This window comes from Lupinus angustifolius, chromosome LG06, assembly GCF_001865875.1.
Source record: "Lupinus angustifolius cultivar Tanjil chromosome LG06, LupAngTanjil_v1.0, whole genome shotgun sequence".
Taxonomy (NCBI): Eukaryota; Viridiplantae; Streptophyta; class Magnoliopsida; order Fabales; family Fabaceae; genus Lupinus; species Lupinus angustifolius.
Genome location: NC_032014.1, coordinates 23309563 through 23331074, shown reverse-complemented (window position 1 = coordinate 23331074; position 21512 = coordinate 23309563). Strand labels below are relative to the sequence as shown.

At 35.7% G+C, this 21512-nt stretch overlaps 1 long non-coding RNA gene across 1 annotated transcript; it reads left to right on the top strand.

Annotated features, from left to right (window-relative positions):
* LOC109350903 lies at nucleotides 10323-11786 on the top strand. The gene is made up of 3 exons (XR_002108145.1): nucleotides 10323-10778; nucleotides 10852-11168; nucleotides 11343-11786. It is a non-coding gene; the product is annotated as an uncharacterized LOC109350903 (long non-coding RNA).

The following is a 21512-nucleotide window of genomic DNA, read 5'->3' as shown; positions in this document are numbered from 1 at the left end:
AGGACTGGAGGCATCAATATCGGAGGTTCTGTCAAGTACTGTTTGATCTTGTGGAACGCTGTTTGGCAGTCTTCATTCAATTTCATAGCCTGATTCTTAATCAATAACTTGAATATGGGTTCACAAGTTGCAGTTAGTTGGGAGATAAATCGAGAGATATAGTTCAGTTAACCTAAGAATCCTCTGACTTCTTTATCTATTCGAGGAGCTGGCATCTCAATGATGGCTCTGATCTTTTCAGGATCAACCTAGGACTTTGCCTGATTTCACTCTAAAACTGCATTTAGCTGGGTTCAACATGAGCTGATACTTTTCTAATCTCTCAAAGAGTTTTCGCAGATTGGCGACATGTTCTTCTTCTGATTTGGATTTTCAAATGATATCGTCGACATAGATCTCGATCTCCTTGTGCATCATATCATGAAAACTGGCGACCATGGCCCTTTGATAGGTGGCCATAGCATTCTTTAACCCAAATGGCACCACTAGATAGCGGAAGGTACCCCATGGGGTAATGAAAGTTGTCTTATCTTTGTCTTTCGGAGCCATCTTAATCTGGTGGTACCCGGAGTATCCATCCATGAATGAGAATAAAGCATGGTTGGTCGTGCTATCGACTAGACCATCGATGTGTGGCACAGGAAAGTCATCCTTTGGACTGGCCCGATTAAGGTCTCTATAGTCAACACATATCCGAAGCTTGCCTCCTTTCTTTGGCACCACAACTATGTTGGCCACCCACTTGGGGTATGTAGATATTGTCACGAACTTGGCTTCTAACTATTTCTCCACTTCCTCTTTGACTCTTAAAGAGATGTCTAGTCTCATCCTTCGCACTTTTTGTTTTACAGGTTTAGAGGCTGCTTTTAGTGGCAGTTTGTGTTCCACTAAGTTCCGACCTAGATCCGACATCTCCTTATATGACCAAGCAAATACATCCTTGTACTCATGTAGAAGCGCGATGAGTTTTCCTTGCTCAATACTATTCATGATTGTGCCTACCCGAACCTCTTTCTTCTCTTCCTCTGAACCCAGATTCACCAATTTGACGGGTTCCCCATAGGGCTGAATTTCTCGGCCTTCCTGTTCGACTAATCTCAACAATTAAGGGGACACTTCCCAATCTTCATCACTATCATCTTCCTCTGCTTGATTTATCAGATGATCAAAATTTGGAAAGTTATTATTAACAATGTCATTAGATATAGATTCGATGTCAGATCTGCATTATGGTTTAGTTGTTTATATCAGGTTGGTTTATTGATTGGTTTAGGCGAAAAACACAATTAAAAAAATCATGCAAGAAGTGGAATGAAATGCGATGATTTGTTTTATTAGAAATCACACTGATGAAGATAAAAACATGCCCTTATTAACACAAGATCCAAATGCCCAGGGCTAGGCAAATGGTGGTCAAACAAGTTCAGAAATGCCAAAAACATTTTACAATTACTTTGGAACATAGATACAGCTAGCAACGTCCTCTTTTGTCCAATTGTCCAATACCATGCCTGGAGGGCACTAGTACACCTGGCTGAAATCACCATCTGTCTGGTCTTCGCTCATCATTGCAATCAAGTTCTGTTCTATGAAGCCAGCACTCACAAAACTCTGGCTGATGTGGGAGATGGGAACCATTCTGCTCTCATATGTGTAACGCCCCGGACGATTCATACTTTTCTTTTTCTCATATGCCAATCAGGCCTCATCAGCTTTGCTAGGTTTATAGCCCAGCCCATATCGACCATTATGAATAGGGAGGATTGTGGTATTTTCAATTCCTTGGCCATATCTCCCTAAACCTTTTCCAAGCTAGAATCCTTTCTTCAGCATGACCCTGGCCATGTTAATGGAGACCTTAGAGGGTGGAGGATTGAGTGTAGGATATCCTCCTCTATTAGAAGAAGCACTTGCAATTTCCAACGCCGGAAAGAAGACTCTAAAACTTCACTATTAGCTTCTATATACGGGGTATCACTAAGCTGGGATAACAGAATGTCTTCTTCACCCATGATGGTTATTAACTTGCCTTCCGCAATAAACTTCACGTTCTAATGCAAAGAGGAAGGTACGGCGCCGATGGAATGTATCCACGGCCTCCCCAACAAAAAGCTGAACGACGGGTTGATATCCATGACTTGAAAAAGGATCTGGAAAGTGCATGGCCCTATTCTCATAGGTAGCTCAATTTCTCCCAACACGTCCCATCGGGCTCCGTCGAAAGCTCAGACAACTGTTGAACTGGGTTCTATGGCTAAATCGTCCACTGGTAACTTCGAAAGTGTCCTCTTGGTTATCATATTGAGTGAGGCAATATTGTCTATCAATACCCTTCCTATCTCAAAATCTTTGGTCCTGATGGAGATATGGAGAGGACGAGTGTGTCATGTTCCCTCATTCGATATTTCTTGGATGCTGAAAGAAATAAATTATCGACCATGATATTGTTGATGATACCATCCAATTTGCTAGTACTTATATCATCTTCGACGTGGGCCTGGTTCAGCACTTTCAGCAGGACCTTTCTGTGAGCTTCTGAGTTCATAAGTAAAGACAACAGTGATACCCTAGCTGGGGTGCGGCTCAATTGGTCAACTATTTGATATTCACTTTGCCTGATGAATTGCAAGAACTCATAAGCATGAATTGCAAGAACTCACAAGCCTCATCATATGTGACTTCTCTTTCAACATCAATTGGAGGCATCTCAATCTGTGTTGTTCCAGAACTGGTGTCTACTGGCTTATCAACTTTTTCTTTGCCCTTAGAGGCACTGACAACTTTATTGGCTATCTCGACAGGGCTATAAACTCTTCCGCTCCTTGTCATGTTTCGTACTCCAGCCAGATTGACAACTTCATTTGTTTGAATTGGCATTCTTCTGACTTCCTCCCGATACCTCCAAGGGACGGCTTTGTCCGATTGATACGGGAACAGACTTGGTCGTCTTCCTATCTCAAGTTCCATATTTCTCAAATAAGGCGCCCATCGAGGTAGAGCTGCATATGATGGGGTGCTGACGGGTATGTTGAACACTAGTACAAACTTCATTATGATGACAGGCCTCAGAATTTCCTCGTCTTTCTCAATGACACACATATCAGAACATTCCTTTATCCTCGCAATCACCAACAACTAAGAGTCCAACATTTTTTTTATCAATAATCTGAACTCAGAACTTTCCTCTAGATTGTGGTTTGTAGTCCCATGCAGCATACAAACGTCATCTTCATATTGGTCGCCTTGCACACACTCGACCAAACCTCGTTTGCACATCTCCAAAAATATGACTCTCAATGGTGTCTTTATATCTTCCACTCTGTCAACAATAATACTTGCCTCGTCCCGCTCCATGACATTTACCCCCTGGTTCCCATGATTGGGAAAAAGGTTGTTCGTGATAGTGGGAATATCATCCTTGAAGTTCAGCCATTTGGAATCTATAAGATCTTGCACTCTGTGTTTCAATGCTTTACAAGTTTTGATTGAATGCCCTATTACTCCAAAATGGTAGGTACAACTAGCATTAGGGTAGTACCATACGGTCATGGTGTTTGGGACTTTCCCCGGAATGGGTGCTACGATGCGTTCTACTTGTAGGGTGGCGAAAAGCTCGGCATAGGTCATGGGAATAGGATCAAACATTCTTTTTTCTTGGGTTTGGAATTATGCAGATGAATTATGGTTTTGGGTTTGGTTGTTTAGTTGATAGTTGGGTCTAGGCAGTCGGGGTTGATATTGGTTTGGTCGTGGTTGGTTATATTGAGGTGTTGGATTTTGTTGAGGTGGTGGGCGATTGTGGTTAATGCAGGCTATTGGCTGGTATGGGGGTTGGTATGTGTTTTGCTGGGTCGACTAGTATGGTGTCTAGTTATGTTGAGGGTGGCATGTATATGAATGGGAATTGTTGTTTGTCTTATTCGATGCCTTATGGGGTTCTCCGGCTACATAGTGGGCTTCGGCTTTTTTCTTCTTCACATAGTTGGGCCTTTTGGACTCTCTAGTTTGTCCGGCAGCAATCTTTCCAGTCTTCATATTCTGCTCAATCCTGTCTCTGACTCTAATAAGTGAATTGAAATCACATGTGTTGTTTCCAATCATCTTGTCAAAGAAAGGGTTGGGGAGAGTATTGATGAAGATAGTGATTTGTTCGTCCTCCTCCAGACGAGGCAAGACTTGTGAGGCAACCCCCCTCCACCTTTGTGCATATTCTCTAAAGGACTCACTTGCCTTTCTCGACATGTTTTGAAGCTTGGTGCAATCAGGTGCACAGTCCTCGTTGAACTTATACTGCCTTATGAAGGCATTAGAAAGATCCAAGAAAGTCTTAATGTTTTTTATCTCGAGGCGGATGTACCACGAAGTGGCAATACCCACAAGGCTATCTTGAAAGCAATGAATCAACAACTTATCATCAAGATGGCACACCAACATTTTCTGCGCGTACATGTGAAGATGGCTCTTTGGACACGTAGTCCCATCATATTTCTCAAATTCTGGAACCTTGAATTTAGGAGGAAGAACGACATCCAGGACTAAGCACATTTCAAAGGCATTCTTTAGATCAGGACAGTTAGCCCATTCTACAACTTTGAGCCTTTCATTGATAATGTTCCACATTTCTTCTTCCTTTCCTTTCCCTCTATCATCATGTTGAGTGTCTTTACCAGCTTGATGGCTTGCATTCTATGTGAAGGGGCTTTTGTCATTCTTGGGATGATGTAGTTAGGATCGTCATCAAGATCATATTGGTTCATGTGTTGTGTGTCCTCCTTATTTGGTGAGGCGTGTCCATGCGGCGCACCCTGATGCTTCGAGGCAGACTCTTGGTCGTGCCCTCCTTCATTAGCATTGCGCGTGGATTGAGCTCGCTTATCTAATGCAGAAGAATTCTCGGACGCCATCTCTTGCTGCATGACTACCATCATTCTCATCATCGTTGCTATTTGTTCCTTCAGCTCAGACACCTCAGGATTCCCACCCGTAGCAGATTCTTGGTCGGTCATGATCTTTGTTTTTAGTCGGGTATTGTAAGGATGTTGGGGCACAATGATTACTGGACCTGCTTTTGTTTGAAAAATAAAAGTTGAAAAATAAATGAAAAAAATGAAAAGAAAAAGATTTACTTGTCTTCGAGTAGCTTGGTATAGTAAGACATCTTGACCGGCATTTGCCGACTACAAGACATACCCCGATAGCTTCTCTTGCGTTGATGGAAATACTCAGAGGAAGCTCTAGGTTTCGGACCTTAATTGCATCTAAGCTTTTTCTCTCATTGTGGATTACTATCATTGAACCTCTTGCCATGTATTTGGTAACTTGGGAGCGTAGTCCACAAGACCACTTACAGTTGATAACAATCGTTAGAAGAAACTCTAGGTTTCAGACCAAGATTGTATCTAAGTACAAGATATTTTTATTCTATCGAGATTTTCACTTGTATATTAGATAAGATGATAAGCCTTTTACTTGCATATTAGATAAGATGATGACCCACTATTATTTTTGTATAGATAATAACTTGGATAGATTGTGCGAAAAGGAGAAATCTTTATTTATATTCATAACGAGGATTACAATTTTATTTTATTCCTTCTCTTTTTTTTTCTTTTTCTTTCCTTTTTTTGGACATAAAACACTCAACATTCTCCAGATGCAACAGTCCTCCATCTCATAAGTTTCCAGGCCAACTTGTCACAGGTTTCGTAGAAGGCCCTCACGGCTAGGCGTAGCTTAGTCTCGGGGTACATTTCCATCTCTTGGCGGGCGTCACCAAATGTTCTTAAATAATCATCTGTAAAGTCTCCAAGACCCTCAATGATCTGCCTACATCTTCCTTCCCATTTGCTTTGTCCCACTTGCACTCTTGGAGCATATTCTCCCAGTTGTATGACCATTCCTGATGTTTGGCTACTAACTCTTCATAAGCTTTCTCGAGGTTCTTCATTTGTTTAGAAAGATGGGTCTTGCATGACTCGCCTCAGCTAATGCCTGAAAATGAGCCTCCATCTTAACATTCAATTGATCCTCTCTTTTTCGGGCTCGTATTAAGGCTTCCTGATACTCTTTCAAGGTAGCCCATGCTTGGCCCTTATCCTTTTGGCTAGCCTGCAGATTTTCTATTTTCGCTTCCAGAGTGTGAACATCCGTTTGGGCAATATGCAGGACTCGCCCTCAGGCTTTCAGTTGATCGGCCATATCAGCCGTCCTTTCATCTTTTTCCTTTCTAGATCAGATCAGTTATTTTTTCATCTTTTTCTTTACCAGTTCAGATTAGACGGAACTTATCGGACGATGAGCACATGCTAGCATAGTCCCATTTCAAAATGATTTCCTCTTTTTTCTGAGCAGTGCCGGTTTTGTTAAGCTGTTGAACATTTAGTTTATAATGTTTCAATCTCATCTCGAGCCTCTTCCAAATTGGCTTCTAGAAGCTTGTTCTAACTAATTAGCAGCAGTTCATTTTGGGATGGCCCAACTTGTTCTTTCGGTGCTTCGGACGGTGGTAGTATAACATATTTCATTCTTTCATTTCTCCACCTTTTATATTCTTCAGTTTAGTAGGTTTGGTGCTTTCCAAGTTCATTCTTCCCGCATAGATGAATATTTCTCAGAGCATTCCTCACTGAAATGAGAACTTCCCTAGTGGTTTCTTCATCTTTATATCAGATTGTACTTCCTTGTAGTTTTCCTGAGGTATAGGATTCATTCCCCATTTCAGTTGTCCAAGTACAAGGGTCGGGGTAAAAGAGATGCATCCTCGAGGGCCCATCAACATCATGTTTGGATATTACCCATATGAGTACATTATCGCATGGTGTTTATCATACAAGCATCACTTTGTCCCAAAGTTCCTAGGGGTTACTTCTTTGAACAATTTCTTCCAATTAGATAATTGCATAGGTTTGATTGCAATGTTTCTGAACCTACACAGAGGGTATCTGCTCCAATCTGGGTATTGGTGATCCACAAATTGAGTAACCATCCATACATAGAGCAACTGCGCACAACATCGGACTTTGTGGTAACCTTTTTCATGACACCTTTGAAACGACAAGAGAGTCTCTATGATTATTGCTGGTACTAGATTAAATCTGAATCTCTTGACTATGGTGAATATATCAATTGCTGTTTGGTCTACCATATCATAGACAATAGGAGATAAGACCATACCATATACAACTAATGCAAATGCGAGTTTGAATAACTCCCAATTTCCTTGCTCAATCATCTTGACAAGATGTTTCTTCAAAAAGGTAGTCTTTAGCCCATAAACTTCTCCTTGCTTGATTATCTGGTTTGGACCTGGACGTACCCAATTAGCTTCTCGATATAATCCTCTGTGACATTTTGATTATCACTATAATGATAAAATTTGAGCCTGCTTGATGATTCGATATCAACGATGGATGAACCGATATCACGGAGAACTTCATACTCTTCCATAGTTGGGGATGCATTCAGGAATTCAAATACATATAGAGTAGTATTCCAGTCTTGGATCATATCCTTCATGGCCTTTAAGGTCTCTGTATCAACTGTGATGAAAAGAAGGTCGGGCAATCTTCCATACTCTCTGGCCAACTGATCCTGAACCTCTTGAGGGATCTTGGGGACTAGATCCGTTAGACAACTCACATCAACAACTTGTAACTCCACCCTTACTCCTTTCTTCACTGATAGAACCCACAACTTGAGAATCAGTGTCCATGTCTTACTATACCAGTATTCTCTTCGACAAAAGAATCTGAAAACGAGTGATAATTGTAAAGGTGTTAAATAACTGAATGAAAGAATGCATGAATAAATGATATGTATGATGCATACCCCTAGGATATTGGTCCCTATTTAGGGATAGTAAAACCTTGAATTATGTGTCATGGATATTTATTATATTATTATTTCATAAGTCAATTTGGTGATATAAACTCATCCCTAGGGCCTTGAGCCCATTAATGGGTATGGTATGAATGATTGCGACATGGAGTTAAATGAAATAACCTCGATTAGCTTGATATGATATGGATTATGTCTCTAGGGTGTCTGCACCCATCGACGAGCATGTATGACATGAAAATCATCCCTTAGGGCATTGAGCCCATTGGTGGAGATGTTGAGGGAACTAGCCATTTACGGAATCCGTCCCATTTTTATGATTGTAAACAATAAAGGATAGAAGTGGTTTGCTTGTTGTGTCCTAAATAAGGTGTGTCCTACAAGGGATTTTTGGAATGTCTATAGGTTACATCCTACGACGATGGTACTAGATTTTGTCTAGAGTGGACTCGGTGAAAGCTCTAGACTTCTAGGTCACCAGATCGCATCCAATCCCGAAAGAAAGGAACCCAAATATCATAGGTTAAAAACGAGAAGGATCGAGCCCTCCAAGCCGCTAACTCATGATACCGGAAACGATCTGGGTGGTCCATTCCGCCAATACCAGATGCGACTTGAGGTCACTTACCGGCAAACTAGATGTCCCTTCTATCTCAGATCCTAATCACTAATACCCGGGTTCTGGGCATACATATGTGCCAAATCCAATGTACAACGTTAGTGTGTGAGGAAGCATACAAAACTCTTTAGGAAATTCCCACCCCCAATAAACTAAAAATAACAATCACGAGAACTTGCATATAATACAACACAGGTAATTCAAGATAATAATTCCACCTTATAAAAAATAACACAAAGAATTAAACTAATAAAAACAAAAGGGTATTTAAGTCCATGTTATTAGCGGTTCTAGGCCTGACTCTCTTATGGGATTTCCCCTGTGGAGTTGTCAGCTATCGTGATCCGATTTTCGGTGGGAAGACCGGCCTTGCGACTTAGGGAGAGGTGAACTCAATTTCTACCTCTTCCGATTGATTTGGAGTCGCCACTATGTTTTTTGCGGTTAAAATGTAGAAAACTCTTAGTTTATGCCCAATTTGGATAAAAGTGGTCTTTGAATAGAGATTTTGAATTCGGGAGTTGAATACGGATCGGGGAAGGTATTAGCATCCCGTCTGCCCGTATTAAAACGATACCCTCACTAATCACACAGATTTGTATACCCTTAAAAATTATTCATTTAAAATTCAATTAGTAAAAAAAAATATTTTTATTTTTATATTTGTATCTGACAAGAGATTATCTTGCTCCTACGTATCCCCGAATGCAATACGGAAATCAAGACTTTGTAGGTCTAGTTCGAAAGTTGTTTGGCTACTTTGGTTGATTGTTAGTGATTTGGAAAATACCGATAGGTTTAGAAATATTGAATTGATTAATATATAATTGTTTCGATTCAATGAGACTAATAGTTTAAAAACGGTGTTGGTCATAGACCTTCTTCTCATTTTCGGAGAAATTAGAGACAACTCGAACCATAACCTCATTAAGAAAATTTCATATTTAACTTATTTAATAATATAGTATGGGTTTATATTTATAATTATAGAATTAAGTAATAAAATAGGTTTGAGAATTATTTTCTATATACGAAATTAATAGCTCAGAGATGATATTGGTCGTAGACATTTTTCCTATTTGCAGAGAAGTTAGAGACGACTCAAATCATAACCTCACTATGAAAATTTCATATTTAACTTATTTAATAGTATAGTGTTGGGTTATTTTTATAATTATAGAATTAAGTAATAAAATAGGTTTAGGAATTATTTTCTATATACAGAATTAATAGCTTAGAGATGGCATTGGTCGTAGACCTTCTTTCCATTTTCAGAGAAGTAGAGACGATTCGAATAATCACCTTACTATAAAAATTCTATAATTCTTTTAGGTAAAAGAGGTTTTGATTATATTCTTTTATATGGAATTAATACCTTAGAGATGGTGTTGGTCGTAGACCTTCTTCCCATTTTCGGAGAAGTTAGAGACGACTCGAACCATGACCTTACTATAAAAATTCCATAATTCTTTTAGGTAAAAGAGGTTTTGATTATATTTTTTATATGGAATGAATAGCTTAAAGATGATGTTGGTCGTAGACCTTTTCCTCATTTTCAGAGAAGTTAGAGACGACTCGAACCATGACCTTACTATAAAAATTTCATTATTAATTAAGTGATAAAATTAATTATTTATGTGGCAATTTAGTTTTAAGATGGATTTAATGTGATATGGATAGGTATCCCTACAAGAGCCCAAAATATATGAATGGGTCTGAAAACCTTTTGGATCCAACAAGTAAAACAATTTATAGAAAAGCAAAAATACAAAGAAAAACTAAAAAAAAGATTACCAAATAAAATTAAATAAATAAAAGGGGATGACTTAAGTTGGGTACCCTAAGTCACTCTCCTTTTTTTTTTTTCACGTGTTCCAGGGAGAAAATCCCAAATCCCTCTTTAACATCTCATTTCCATCTATGGCAGCGAAGAACGACAACGATTTTGGTCCCGAAGGAGTTGCAGTGGTGATGAGCCAGTGGTAGTGGAACTGAAGCATACACCAACGAAGGAGGTAGGGACATTTCCATACACCTAGAAGTTTCAGTCCATCCTTCCTGGAACCGATTGATGCCTGAGGCGCCGAGGCTGTGATCTACATCGAGGACTATATGGTGGGGCTGATTTGGGTCTATGCAAGACCAACAATAGAGGAGTAACAAAGCTTTTGGATTAGTGATGTCACTTAAGGTATATTTCATACTCCCAATTCTTACTTCAAATACTTTATCAATGGTTCAGGGATGAAGGAATTATAAAAGAGTATCAACAAAGGGAAGGAACCAACACCAGGTGCATTATTTTAATAAACCAACAACTCAGGTTAGCATTTTATTTTATCATCATTAATCATCATACTATACCATGTTTATCATTACATAATTTACATCCTTAGGGTTCCAAGAACAGAAACTTTATGTGATGTTACTCAATACCCAATGGCTATAAGCACTCCAAGCATCATAGTGATTCACATAAGCTCTAGCTCACTCTGCTTTGTAAATGCTAAGTTGGTGAGAGAAGGAATTCTGAAGTGGGTCATTGAAGACGATGATCTTAAAGCAACTATCTTGGATTAGTATGCACATGACTGTAGGTCTCCAATGCTATGTGTCCATCGAAGTATTGAGGCATAAATAAGCCAATGAAGACAAAGAATCCCCTTCTCCTTAACGAGTCTTTTTGCTATTATACCAAGGCACGTGAAATAATGTAAGTATTCTAGGTGTGTATTTCCTGTCCACTTTGATAAGTTTTACTTTAGCCTTTGTATAGGTTTGAGTACACATCATAATCTCAAATGGTAATTTCCATCTTGGATTATAGGAAACAAACTCACCTTTTTAACAAAGATATCTCCTTAACTTCATGATTCCCCTGTATCAGGTACATTCTTGGCATGATCTCCCCGAACAGGATCGAACATTGGTGGTGCAAATCGCTTTTCAACTCGGGTTGATTTTCAACCTTATCGAAGAATGTCTCAATTAACTTAAGTGTTTAACGAAGGGTGTTCTAGATGCAAAGAGGTCCTCCTTCAACAATACTTTTTGATGTAAGCTCACTGTAAACTATCTTGTTCTTTCCGAAAATCAACCACTTGACGTGCCTGCCCTGTAATTTCAGTCGTTTCTGACTGGGGAGCCCCATCAACCTCTAAAGATATTCCTTCTTGTTCCTTAATTTTTAATTTCATTCTATTGTTCATGTAATAATCTAGAGGGAATGTATTTGTTTGTATTAAAGGCAAAACCAGTGCCCGGTTCATGTAACTTATGTATTATAAGTGAATGGTTTGTATTTTGCAACATTAAAGCTTGAACTTGAGGAGCTTATGATATACCTTTTTCAGATTAGTTTTCTTCCAATGATTAAAATTGGTGTTTGTATGGATTATGTCAATATTTGTAACAAAAAAAACGTGTTCAGGGATAGCTTTGTTTTCACAAATAGTAAGAAATAACCCAAAAGACATCATGATGTCTAGGGACAAATATGTTAAATAATAAGCTAATGATGTAGTGGATTTTTTGGTATCACACGCATATGACTCATACCCGACAATATTAATTTGTAACTTCATTAAAAAAATCAAGAAATGATGTTTTATTTTGCATAAGATAAAAGCAAAAGGTAGGACAAAATTGACTGTTCACACACTTCACTTCCTTATAATTAATAGGACTAATTATATTTCACGTCTTAAATAGATTTTATATTTTAAATAAAAAAACAAAAATTAGAATTTCTTAACCAAGTTTTAATATGAGATGCGGTATTGGGCGTAAGTGTTATGCTTCGCTCATATCTTTTTTTTCAAAAAAATAATTTAAACTTTACTATTTTTAATAAATAAAATTAACCAAGCCAACAAACGTTTTTCCACACAAAGAATTACGTAGTCTTGATTCCCAAAAGGGGATACGTAGGACCAAGATCACTCTTGTCAGACATAATAATAAAATAAAATTTTTTTGGTAAAAATATAATTATAACACAATTAATAATCCACGCAATATAGTAGGGTACCGTTCAAATGGGCAACTAGGGTGCTAATACCTTCCCTAGTGTGTAATCGACTCTAGAACCTGGATATCAAATTCCAAGGCCCAATGCGATTGCGCCAAAATATTTTTCTACATTTTTGACTGAAAAATGTAGTGGTGACTCTAATAAGGTCGTGTAGCCGAAAATCGGGGCGCGACAACTTATAATTATAACACAATTAATAATCCATGCAATATAGTAGGGTACTGTTCAAAAGGACAACTAGGGTGCTAATACCTTCCCTAGTGTGTAATCGACTCCCGAACCTAGATATCAAAGTCCAAGGCCCAATGTGATTGGGTCAAAAGATTTTTCTACATTTTTGACTGAAAAATGTAGTGGCGACTCTAATAAGGTCGTGTAGCCGAAAATCGGGGCGCGACAACTTGCGACTCTACTGGGAATTTATTTAAGAGAGTCAGACCCATAAAAATGAAATGCATGGATTTTTATTTTTAGTTTATTTTATTGTTATCCTTTACAACATATTATAATATTAGCATAAGTATATGCTCTATACCCGAGCATTAGATTAGAAGGGACAATCGCCTTGTCGGCGAGGACTTTGGGCTTCACTTATATTGAGATGATGAACCACCCAGATTGTTACCAAATATCATAAGCCTTACTGGTGTGGACTACAGGCCCCACTTGTAATCCCTATGGTATTTGGGTTTCCTCTCTCTTTGTGATTGGATGCAATCTGGGCACCTTATAAGCAGACCATATAAGATATTTCTTGTAAAGGCTTTATATCCTCACCCTAGAGTTAGGGTCTTAGATCACCCACAAAACCTCTTAAGTATATCATATTTATGATAGTGAATGCATGCATGCATATATACGTACATGCATCCAAAAATATATTATTCGAACATTCATTCATTTGTTCATTCATTCAAGAATAAAATTTCCATTGATTGGCTTATGCCTTTATTCATTGCATTAAAAAATATAAAAAAATTCATTAATTGACTCATGCATTTATTCATTACATTCAAGAATAAAATCTCCATTGATTGGCTTATGCATTTATTCATTGCAATTAAAAAATAAAAAAAATCATCATTAATTGACTCATGTATTTATTCATTACATTCAAGAATAAATTTTCCATTGATTGACTTATGCCTTTATTCTTTGCATTCAAAAATAAAAAAATCATCATTAACTGACTCATGCATTTATTCATTACATTCAAGAATAAAATCATCATTGATTGGTTTATGCATTCATTCATGACATTCAAGAATAAAATCTTCATTAATTGACTTATGCATTCATTCATTAAATTCAAGAATAAAATCCTCATTGATTGGCTTATGCATTTATTGATTGCATTCAAAAATAAAAAATCATCATTAATTGACTCATGCATTTATTCATTACATTCAAGAATAAAATCATCATTGAATGACTTATGCATTCAATCATTGCATTAAAAAATAAATATATTCATGAATTGACTCATGCATTTATTCATTACATTCAAGAATAAAATCATCATTGATTGACTTATGCATTCATGCATTACATTCAGAAATAAAAAAATATTCATTAATTGACTTATGCATTCATTCATTGCATTCAAAAATAAAAAATCTCATTGATTGACTTATGCATTCAAAAATAGAAATTATTTCATTTATTCAAATATGCATTCATTCATACACTTCTAAAAAAATACATCATTCATACACACTCACCTATTTATTTATTCATATATTAGTAAAAACATTATTCAAACATTATACTTCATACATTACTATAACATTTCAAATCTTACCATATTATTGCATTCATCGTCACAAACATTCTCATATAAAAAAAATCCATACATGCATTTAAAGTCAGACACATCATAAATTGCATTTTTTAGTGGTCTCATGCATCAGATAAAAATAAAATTACATGAATTCATACACCTTATACATTATAAAAATATTTGCATCATCACACTATTCATACATCTCAACATATGCATAGTCATACACGTTCATTGCATTTTGTGCATCATTTCCAGTTATATGTTGCATATCAATCTATGTAACATGATAAACAATGTTCACCTCATGCACATTTTGCATCAATAAAAATTATTTCTCTACATGCATTTCATGACCATATTGATAAGTGCACTCATCAATTGAAGAGTTGGTTTTAAGAATTCTAGTGTTGTGGACTCGGCTGAAAGTGATCAGAGTCGAACCTAAAGAAATTCAAGAAGATAGAGAGATGATGCAATTTATCCTACCCCAACTAAAATTGGAGGCCCATTAAATTTTCATTTGAGGACCCAGTCAAGGCCAAGCCCATCGACACTTACCCGTGTTTCCTTTTTCATGAAAAATAATTTACTCTCAAATACATATTTTTTTATTAAGTATGTACTAATGCATTGATCATACAAATTTCACCATCTCATACCTCACCCTACCAACCATATTAACCTAATCACATAACCCGGAAAAGAAACACTACAAAATAAACCCAAATAAAATTAACTTATGCATTACTATGAGATATTTTATTCAAAAATAAATTCGAGGATGATGCAAATATTACAACAACAAAAGTTGATGTACATCTTCGGACAGATTTTTCTAATGACACAAGACTTCTTTGTAATTCCCAAACACTAAGAAGACATCCATAGTCACTCGATTTAAGCCTAGACATCATGAAAGGAGATAATATTTTAATAACCCTTAATATGTTAATAACCCAAGGAGGGTAGTTTTTGAATCGTTTTCTTTGACATTCAATTACTAAAGGAAAAAATATTCTTTCACGACAATCATATAACATAAGGATAAGAGAATAGAAAAAATGTTCCTTTCTTAAAGGGCCAAAAAAAAGAAGAAGTAAACAAAACAAAGAAAAAAAGCCCCCTGAGAATCCTCAATTAATATCTTAGGCAAAAGTTAGGGCAAAATAAAGTGCAATAACCACAAAATGAACCCTTCACGAAAAAATTATTGCATAAATCATAGGTTATTTTTATCCATAAAATTCTCGTAAAAGTTGAATTTCATGCTAGAAAACTATTGAAAAATAGGAAAAAGAAGAAAGGTGGGTATGGGAAACACATGTTTTGAGCCTTATATCATTTTCTTCAAACCCCTTGGCCTAGCCACGATACAAGCTTAAAAAGACCTTGTCGAAGACTTATTTGCCTAAGATGCACATCACGACAAAAAAATCGCTGACTCTAGAAAACTCATAAATTTTGATAAAAATTTCTCAGCTTTAATGCATAGGGTTAAAAATCATCATATTTTCTTCATCACTCATGACCTAAAACACAAATTAAATCATATCATTATCGCCACCACATCTACACAAGCCAAACACAAATTAAATTTTATCATCATTACCATATTACCACTCATACCCCTAACACTTTCCAAAGTTTGTATGATCGTTGTTTTAGTATTTATTTTTAAAGAGTTATTAATGAAATAAGGATTATGAAAAGGAAAAGTGAGAGCCTCTCAAACTGGGGCAGATTTCGAGATGTTTCACAGTCCAAGGCTTTCCAATCGAAGGCCACCATCACAATTGAAAGAGACTGGTGATTGTTAATACTAGGGGTATAAGTGATTCTAGTTTAAACCGCGAAACTGATGGAACCGAACCAAACTGCAAAATATGGTTTGGTTCGGTTTCGCGGTTAGGTTCGGTTCGGTTATTTTTTTAAGAAACTGTCTATGTTTGGTTCGGTTTATGGTTTTATAAATTTAGGAACCGAACCGCATATTAAAGAAATGTATACAAGGGATTAGAGAATAATGTTTTATAATTGTTTAAATTCTTCAACAAATTTTCTAGCTTAAATTATAAATTTTTGTGTGAATCGTAGTGTTATATATTTCACTAAATTGGTATGAAGTTTGTATTATATATGTTATTAGTTAATAAATTTTTTCCTAGTAGTGTCTTATGATTTGGAACATATTTACATTTTTTTTATATTGAGTTTGAAAGTACCATATATCATATATTGTTATACATGTATTGTTACATGTGTTACTAATTATGAAATGTAAGGTTATAAATGTAACTATTATATATTTTACTAATTCATATATATGTTACTAATCAAGAATTTTATTATTATATATGATTCATAATTTTTTATAATAGTAGTAGTAATGTTTATCCTTTTATGGATAAACAATATGTCTTGTAATACAATTTGAATTTTCAATTAATGGAAGATTTTTTATAAAAAAGTAATTGGAAAAACCGTGGAACCGAACCAAACCATTCAAGAGCAGTTCGGTTCTTATAGTTAAATTTGCGGTTAATTGAGCGGAACCGAACCATATGTTTTTGATCGGTTCAGTTTTTAAAATGCACCAAAAACCAAACGGAACCGAATTTTTACACCCCTAGTTAATATTGTGGCAATTTTTGAGTTGATCCCATTGTCTGATGGAATATTATAAGAAACCTAAAATTGTGGCAGTTTTTTTGGATGATCTCATTTGCTATTGGAAAGTTATAAGAAACTCAAAACTGAGGCAATGGTGAAGTGGCTTCCTATAGCTATGTAAGTCGATTCCATCACAAGAAGTCATAATCTCTAAACCAAGAAAGTTATCATCTTCAAAAACAACTTCAACAACGACTCATACAAGTATTTTGCTCCCTATCAAGTCAAATCATCATATTCGTGGGTGTTCACAAAATAAAAAACAAAACAAAAAGAGAACAAAAAAAGAAGAAAGAGTGTTAGGTTGAAAATCCATATGGACAACCTAGGAAAATGAGAATAGTTCTAAGTCAAAAACCTTCGAAGGTGACTTATGATCATAATTAAATGAGAGTAATCTCGATAGATGCCTACATAAGGTATTCTAGGGAAAAATTAAATGAGCACCCTTAAGGTGAAGTCTTACTACTAAACATCATTGATCATCTAAATTATGTCAATTTATGAATAATAACCAAACGAATGAAGACAAGATGTCAATATAGGCGTATTGGGGTGGTCTTTGTTGCTACAAAAATATCAAAGCTTTGGAAATAATTCCTCAGCCAGCCTACACTAGGACAATATGACTGAGTTTACCCATTATCCTCAAGATTATACTAAGGTAATTTTATGGACCACCTTAAGATAAAGGCATCTTCAGCTAAACTGGGGCAAATTTTGATGGGTGAAAATTTATGGTACTAAACAACAACATGCATCAAGGGTCACTTCAGTCGATTCTGCAAAAGTTTATGAGTTTCTTCCCAAAAATTTAAAAATAAATCATTAGAACATTAATGCATCGGTCTTACCTCTCATTACATTATATTCAAAAAGCATATAATATTTATATCATATATATGACATAAGCAAATACTCTCATAATAGCATCAAACATTGTATATTCACATTAATCAAACAATGCATATACATGACATGATAGCATCAAACAATGCATATACATAAAAACTAATAACATCAAACAATGCATATACATGACATACATACATTAAATCACAGCAATATTCAAGTCAATGCATATTCTCATTAATAACATGAAACAAAGCTTATACATGACATACAAACAATGCATGTACAAGACATACATACATTAAATCGTATTAGTATTCAAGTTAATACATACTCACTTTAATCATAAAATTCATGCATACACAAACATTCAAACAAGGACACCCCTAAACCCCTAATTTTCTTATGTTAAACACCAACCACCCCTCATGCATCAAAAGCATCATTATGCACACTCATGTCAATCAATGCATAGTCAAATTCAAACATTAATCATTACATTACAAAGATCAACTAAACTTCATGCACACATATCCAAACAATTATAAAATTATACTTTTCATATGAACCGTGGCAACTTGTACCTTCGAGGACCTCGTGCTTGACGACCTCGAAGTCAATTTTTCCAGGCTGTGTGCCTGACCTTTTAAAATTTGAGGGGTTCGTGTTTGACGACCTCAAATTGTGCCTTCGAGGACCCCATGCTTGACGACCTCGAAGTCTACCTTTCCAGTCTCCGTGCCTGACCTTTTAAAATTTGAGGACCCCATGCTTGATGACCTCAAATTGTGCCTTCGAGGACCCCGTGCTTGACGACCTCAAAGTCAACCTTTCCAGAATCCATGCTTGGCCTTTTAAAATTTGAGGGCCCCATGTTTGATGACCTCAAATTGTGTCTTCGAGGACCCCGTGCTTGACGACCTCGAAGTCAACCTTTCCAGGCTCCAAGCGTGACCTTTTAAAATTTGAGGGGCCCGTGCTTGACAACCTCAAATTGTGCATTCGAGGACCCCGTGCTTGACGACCTCAAAGTCAATCTTTCCGGGCTTTATACCTGGCCTTTTAAAATTTGAGGGTCCCGTGCTTAAAGACCTCAAATTATCCCTTCGAGGACCCCATGCTTGATGATCTTGAAGTCAACCTTTCTATGCTATGTACATGACCTTCTAAAATTTGAGGGCCCTGTGCTTGACGAACTCAAATTATCCCTTTGAGGAGCCTGTGCTTGACAACCTCGAAGTCAACCTCTCCAGGCTCTGTGCCTGACCTTTTAAAATTTGAGGGCCCCGTGCTTGACGTCCTCAAATTGTGCTTTCGAGGACCCCGTGCTTGACGACCTCGAAGTCAATCTTCTTAGGCTCTATGCCTGACTTTTTAAAATTTGAGGGGGTCGTGCTTGACGACCTTAAATTGTGCATTTGATGGCCTCATGCTTGACGATATCGAACAAAATCTTTCATACCTCGCTCTTTATCTCACCAACAAAAACATATTTTAAGCCTCAACAAAATCAACATTCATTTCTTTACTAGTTACTTATTAGGACAACACCCCAAACTTCAGTTTACGTAATATTCAATAAGCAACAAGTAAAGAGGGACAGCTGTGAATACCCAATATTGTCCGACCCAAAATACATTTTTTCAAAAAAAATATAAACAAATAAAAAATGTTTTTTGGCTTAATGACCCAACACATAAAATTTCAATTTGAATTTCAAAAATGGGATTTAATTGAATTCCCTCACACAAAAATTTCCACAAATAAAAAATGGAATTTTGAAAAGAGTATTTAAAGGATAATCAATAACTTCATGATGATTTATATTTTATCCATTTTCGTTTTTTATTTAAAGGGAAATTTAAAAATAGTTTTTAAGTGACTTAATGATCACTTATTAGCTAGAATCAATTCTTTAAAAAATGTTTAAAATGGAAAATTTCATTAATTCTCATGTATATGGTAAGAATAGGAAGAAAAAAAAATTGTTACAACCCTAAAAAAATAACAATCCTTTTATAAGGTTTGCTTGAAAATTAAATCCAAATCTAGTTTTTTTAGAGTAAAAGTTATTATTCCTACACTAACGTAGGTTAAAATAATTTTAGACTTTCAAAGAAAAATTGTTTGGGCAATTTAATTGAAAAAGTACATTTTTAGGGATACCAAAATATATATTATAAATCATTTTGTAATTATAGATTACTTTGAATTTTCAAATATTGTGTCATAATGATGAAATTCTCTTTAATAGTAAAAATCAGGTTTCCTTTTTCCTCTCATTTGAATTAATTAGGAGATTTCATTTGATTTAAACATGTGCTAAAATTCTCAGCCTATAAAAATAGAAAACCACATCATTTTTTCTTTCCTAAAAAATGACAATCATTAAAAATCATCCACTCTCAAAATAATCCTACATCAAATTTCATCCAAAAAAAATTTCATTCATCACCTACTCCCAAGAATCATCAACCAAAAGATAACCAGAATCATCCAAAAAGTATAATCTTCTACCTACACAAGAATCCTCTAAATTAAAAAAATTATTCTTCAATCATTTCTCTCTTCTCTAGACATTATCTTTCACACATAATCATCCAACAAAAACCTAAGAAGTCCACAATAATTCGAGATCTCCCATACACAAGATTACCACCCCAAAAATGAGAAAAAAATACAAAGAAACTCAAGAAAAATTATAATTGCATTAGTATACATTGTAGAGAAGCTTCATATACATGTCAAAGCAATGTCTCTGGGTCTGTGCTACACAAAGTCCCTACCTCCACTATATGTCTGTTTGCATTGGTTAACCATTTTTGCACCGCTTTTCGTGTTGTAACATTTTATTGTTGTTGGAATTAGTATGAGAGGTATGTCATTTTCATTACTTTCTTGTATAGTTATTTTATTTTTGTTCTCAATAATCGCATTAGTAATAATAATTATCACGATTGTAACATATAATTATAACTATATCAAAAAGGTAAATGTATAAACAATACACTCTTTGCATACACGTTGTATAATTGTTTATAATAAATATTTAGTTTTTGAAGCAAAATATGTAATTAATTAGTTTCTCACTATATATCAATTTAAAACATATAAAAAAAAACAAGCATCTATGAGTCAATAAAAATGAAATAATATTTAACTCAAAGATTTTAAGGTATGATGCAGTGTCGGATGTAAGGGTTACACTTCACTTCCTTATAACTAATAGGACTAATCATATTTTCAAGTCTTAAAAAAAATTTAATTTTTGAATAAAAAAAAACAAAAATTAGAATTTCTTAACCAAGTTTTAATATGAGATGCGGTATTGGACGTAAGGGTTATGCTTTGCTCATATCGTTTTTTCAAAAAAGTAATTTAAACTTTACTATTTTTAATAAATAAAATTAACCGAACCAACAAACCTTTTTCCACCCAAAGAACTACGTAGTCTTGATTCCCAAAAGGGGATACGTAGGACCAAGATCACTCTTGTCAGACATAATAATAAAATAAAGTTTTTTTGGTAAAAATATAATTATAACATAATTAAATCCATGCAATATAATAGGGTACTGTTCAAACGGGCAACTGGGGTGCTAATACCTTCCCTAGTGTGTAATCGACTCCCGAACCAGGATATCAAAGTCTAAGGCCCAATGCGATTGGGCCAAAATATTTTTCTACATTTTTGACTGAAAAAATGTAGTGACGACTCT